The following is a 6,108-nucleotide window of genomic DNA, read 5'->3' on the forward strand; positions in this document are numbered from 1 at the left end:
CTTGTTTGTTACGAGACACCCAAGATAATGTATTGCATTTGTAAGACATTTTTTGCAAATCATCTTACAAATGCAATGCACATGACATTACTTTGAAAGTGGGAATTTGTGTAATTTGTTTTTTTCCCTCAAAAGGGGCTAAAATTGTTTAAATTTTGGATGAGGGTTATACTAATTATTTGTTGGGAGGAACTACAGGTATAATTCCCACCTTTAGTACTTGATTAGCATATTAATGGGGGCAACTACTGAATTAGAGAGAATAAAGTAAAGGAGTAGAGATGAATTGAAGAATATATAAAAAAAAAAAAAAAAAAAAGAAAGAGCGCCTATAGAAACTAAAACCAAACTCAATAAAAAGAAGCTAAAATTGAGTGACAGAATTGAATAAAAGAAAAGAAATTACCAGGAGAAAGGGCAGAAAGTGTAATCAACATTCTAATTATCTGGATGGCTGCTTCTTTAACTTTTTCTTCTCCCATGTCTGTGTTTGGTTGGGGTTTTATTTAGAATTTACAAGGCCAGGACAGCCAGTAGAACTGTTTTTTCTTTTTGGGACTCTTTGTACAAGCTTTCTTGGGAAGAAACAAAACTGGAACGTTGTTGAGGTGTATCATGTACAATGTACATGCCAGGGTTGACATCTGTGGAGATTTTAATCTGGGATTAATTACATTTTCATCCCTATTGTGCTTGGTCAGATGCTTAATTAGCAAACAAACATCATTCATTAAATTTGCCAAACAAAAAACAACTTTGAAGAAGGTTAACCATTATTTTTAACACTAATAAAGATTAAGCTGCCCATTTCAACAACATTCATTCAAAACATAAAAATTACTGATTGGTTTAGTAGTAACAAAACTAACATTATTTATTTATTTTGCCAAATAAAATACAACTTTTAAGAAACTGAAACAAATATAACTATACGTATACATCACAAAATATAACTAACTCTAATACAAGAATAAACAGCTCTTCCATCTATAAATTTAGGAATGTGTAATATCAGAAAAACCCTCTTCTCCAATATTGTACTCTAACTCCGATACAATAATACATCTTTAAAATTCTATCCAGGAAAAAGCTCATCAATAGTGGCAGAGTAATAATCTCTGATTTTAGGAATAAACTCTCCCCCGATGGAGGCGCAAGCTCATGCTCATTCTCAGATTGTGGTATCAGAATTTGCATTTCTTATATCAAGAGTAACCTCCTTCGCAAACAAGTCACAATGAGCCTCTGCCTCATGCTCAGACTATAAATGATTTCAAGAAAGGTAATCAATTTAATTTCCTCTTAAAGAGGCCGACAAGGTGATTGATGTTGAAAACATAAAGCATGTTATTGAGCGATCGAAAGGTGTTAGTGGAGTAGTAGCTTGAACCAGCATCCCGCTGAAGTTTGTTTATAATCATTTTATGCTACTTAATTAATTTAGTTGATTAATTATTTTTTCATGATAAATGCCAGAGAAAGTGTAATTTGGTGGGTTCAATTTGTACGTGCTTGTTTCCCAGAGCTCTAAGGATTCAGGTCCAAAAACCTTGTCATTTTGCAATTAAACAGTTTCAGCTTATCCCCATATGTAAAAAAATGTAAACAAGATTTTAAAAGAAGAATTAATTAAAACCTCCTCAGTCACGGCTATGGAATATCACCTGTCCCTCTTAAAAATCAGAACACTAGTACAAGATGTTGAAAATGATTGATGACACATTTATAGTATATGTCAAAAGATGTTAATTTTATTTATTTTTTGAGAAAGATACTTGTTACATATTGTGTTAAGAAACAAGTCCTTAAATTTATAAAGTTCATGACAGAAAGCACTATTAATATATTAATAAATAGAATAGTGAAAAGGGAATTATATATTGGGAAAAAAAAATGAATTGGGATATACTTATAGAATAATACTTTGGGTACTAATGAATGGGTACTAATATGTGTACTAACTAAAGCATAGTACCCGTACTATGCGCATAGTACGGGTACTATGCTTTAGTTAGTACACATATTAGTACCCATCCGTTAGTACCCATAGCATCACTCATACTTATAAATCAAAATAATTTAAAAATTTGGATTCCACTAAACAAGTCATTAAAAATCAAAACCCCTTCAGTATTGGATTAGTGGATTAATCATAAATTAAAATGATAATATTTGAAATAAAAATTAAAAAAGGAAACACAAACCAAAGAAGGAAACTTGACTTCTCTCAAACTTCAAATTCGTTTGATTCTCAAATGGAAACCAAAATAGGAAAGTACATTCATATAAACTTCTCTATCTGAAACTCTTTTGTCTAATAAATTAAAAAGAAAATAACTTAACTAAATAATGAATTTAACACAAACCAAAATCATCAGTTCATTATTAATGTGAACATTTATGGGAGCACTGATTTATGATAGGGAAGCTTTAGATAGATTATGGAGGGAGAATAAGTTGTTGAATGAGATACGAACTTAATTTCTTTTTGGTTCTTCCTAGAAATTAGGTTATTTTTTAAACCATTCTGAAAGTTTTCTTTAAAAAAAAAAAGAATTGAAAATGGAAAACTTGAAATTAAAGTTGGGTAGAATTACAGACTTGCTCGTTGTTATTGTGAAGACTTTCCCGCTGTGTATTCTCACTATCTTTGTTTTCTCTGCTTTGAGTCTTCTTTGTGTCTCATTTTATGTGTTTTTAGAGCCAAACCCAGGGGATTGTCTAAAGGATGGTGTTTTGTTGTTGATTTTTTAGCTAGATTCTCTCTTGGGTCTTATCTCCTATGTTGGTTTAGATAGGCTCTCAAGAGAATTATGTAGCGTCAAGCTTAGACATTTGTTTATTTTTTGCACCCTACACGGGGATGTTCTGATATAGGTTGGCCGCCTTTTTTGTAAGCCTTTGTAAATCATTCTTCTTTTAAATACAATTTACTTAGGAAAAAATAAAAAGTTGGGTAGAATTATTAAAAATTATTTTAAAATACCTCTTTTTGATCTACTTAACTTCTCCTCCATCATCTTCCCCTCAATCTATCTATCTTTTTTTTTTTTTCATTCATTTTTTGAGGGTGTCAAACCTTGAACCAGGGTGATTGGTGCCAAACCAATCACCAAGGTAACATGGTTGACATACATATAAGTGAAAAGGTGGTAACAAGAATATTGACATAAATATAACTGAAAATTTTGAAGAAAAACAAAGGAATAATACCTCATTTGGATCACCAGTGAAGGCCTAATTTGGTTCACATTTTACGTCATAGTTCTAAGTAAAAAATAATAAGTTAGAAAAATTTTAAGAAAAGAAAGGTATTTTAAAATACCTTATTTGTATCACCATTAAACGGTGGCAAATGGGAATCTAGAAACTTCCCATTTCGCTTAAACCTCGAGGTAGAGCATGTCATTTAATTTACTCTTATATACCAACCCTCCTGGCTCGAACCTGGGACCAAGCAATATGACCCCAAAGGGCATAGACACCACTGCGTCAACAGAGGGCCAGCGTAAAGAACTTTCAAATCTTTCCATTTTGTAATCTTAATGATACAATCTTCTTCACACTTAAACTCCTCCGTCTCATTCAGTAACCTATTCATTTAAACTCCACCCCATACAAACTCACTCACTCAGTATCTCTCACCTTCGTGGCTTCCACTTTCACTTTCCTGATCAATGGAACAATACCCTTTTTTTCCTTTTTCTTTTTCTTTTTCTTCTTCTTCTTCTTTTCCTCCAGGGAATCCAACTCCAAATATTTTTCATTCACCATGTTCGAATTGGGAGTAATAGACTTCACACTTAATCTAAAGAAATCAATGAATTCTCATACTTTATTCATCAATATTTAACTTCTTTTATACAAGAAAAGAAATCCTAATCCTACTTCAATATGGAAAAACGAAATATACTTTCCTAGTTAAACACAAACAAAACTCCGTGTGAAATAATATTTCTAATTAAGTTCTACTTCCCTAATTCGAATTATATTAAGAAAAGGAAAATACATAAACTCATATTCTCATTTTTAATTAAACTAAAATCCTAAAACTGGAAACAAACTTAAACTTGAACTCTTGCTTGAATTTTCTGTTGCTACGCTTTCTTTTCTTCTTTTCTTCATCAAGTCACGTTTGTGCCACAACATGCGTCTACTTCTTCCTCGTTTCTTCTTTGTGTCTTCAACTTGAGCCATGTTTGCACTTCCTCATTTCTTCAACTTGAACCATGTTTGCACTTCCTCGTTTCTTCAATTTGAGCCATGTTTGCACGCACCAAAATAGGTTCATTTTTCAACACTCCTTGAACCTTTTTGGTGCTAATTCCACGCAAGTTCTTTGACATTTCCGTTCCTTGAAATTTGGAGCCACCATACTTCTTTTTCACTTCCTTTGACTTCTTCACTTCTTGACTCGAATGATACTCCTCCTTAATTGGTTCTAACATGGCGCTTCTACAACTTTGATCAATCTCCTCAAGAGACTTCATTCCTCTTGCTCCCACATCATCTACCCCTCTATTTTCTTGAGGGTCTTTTTATTTTCTCCATGTTATGGAACTAGGATAACCCAATCTATGTTGCCTTCCTACTTGGCAACTCCCATATGCTTTATCTATGACCTTTACGATCGGTAATATTGATACTTTCTCCTCCTTACTTCTAAGGACATCAACATCCATAGCACTCCAATCCACTACAAAGCTTCTATTTCTCATGGGCACATTTATAAATTCAACTCCACTAGAGTCTTTTATTTTGCACACATTATTTGCAAATTCAAACACAAAACCTTTTTGCATCATTTGTCCAATACTTAGCAAATTATGATTTGAATCAGGCACAAAAAGAACATCTGAAATTAATTTCTTACCTTTTAATGTTGAGACAGCTATGGTACATTTTCCTTTGATTGACACTTTGTCTCCATTACCCAATCTCACCATTCTTTTCATATCCTCCAATTTAGTGAACATCTCCACTTTGCTAGTCATGTGTTGAGTGCATCCACTGTCAATAAACCATGAATCATTTTGCTCCTTAGCGTCCATTATCATGGCAATTGTAATGACTCTCTTTCTAGCTAGTATACTCATAAAATAACAGTAAAACTCACTATATATATATATATATATATATGTAAGAAAATATACATATAAACGAGTATAAAATTATGGGCCCATATTTAATTATATACAAATCTTTACATAATATAATAAAGTCTCAAAATAGTAACTCGACAGTTTTGCCCAACCCTTTCGTTGTGTGATGTTCCAAGTGACCGAATCTCACCTGTTACCTGCAAAAACATTAAAAACAACGGGGTGAGCACTAATTGCTCAGTAAGTAAACCCGCTCTGCTATCATTCTCTCTCCGTTGCTTAAATTCTGAATTTCTTTCCTTACTTAACACTTCCCCATTCTTCTCTATTCTTTCTCTACTCTTACTCAGTTTTTCTCTCTGTTCTTTCTCTATTCTAATTTCCCACTACTCAGATAATGAGCATGGTATTATGCATATATATGATGCAAATGCACAAATGCATAAAATATGCATTTTCTTTTCTGTGCTTCTTTCTTCTCTTCTTTCTTCTCTTCCTATTCTTTCTAATCCTTTTCTTTTCTTTCTTATTCTTTTCTTTTCTTTCTTATTATTTGCCGATCGGACCGGTTTGAGGCATGGATTCAGAACCTTGGCCGTGTGACTGTATTCTTCTTTCATGGGTACAACCCTTATCCACATGCACTCTTACGGCCGTACCATATCTTCTTTCTTATTCTTAGGCCGCTCACTAAAGGCGGCATGCATGCGGGGAAATTCTTCTTGTCACTCACGGGTTCCCCATTGCAACAACCTTTTCTTCTTTTATCTTTTTACACTTCTTTAAATAAAAATTCAGATTTGAACTTCTTTAATATTCTCATTTCTTTCTATTTACTCTTTAACATTCTTTATGCTTTTCATGCTCTTATGCGTATGTATGCATGTAGATGGTTTCATGCTTATAATTCTTTCTAATTCACATGTTTAAATGCAATTATGCAATATGGATGCAAACATTTCATTATCTACCATCTACAAACTCATCTCAATATAACACATAATCA

Source organism: Pistacia vera, unplaced genomic scaffold (assembly GCF_008641045.1).
Source record: "Pistacia vera cultivar Batoury unplaced genomic scaffold, PisVer_v2 Contig425, whole genome shotgun sequence".
Classification (NCBI taxonomy): domain Eukaryota; kingdom Viridiplantae; phylum Streptophyta; class Magnoliopsida; order Sapindales; family Anacardiaceae; genus Pistacia; species Pistacia vera.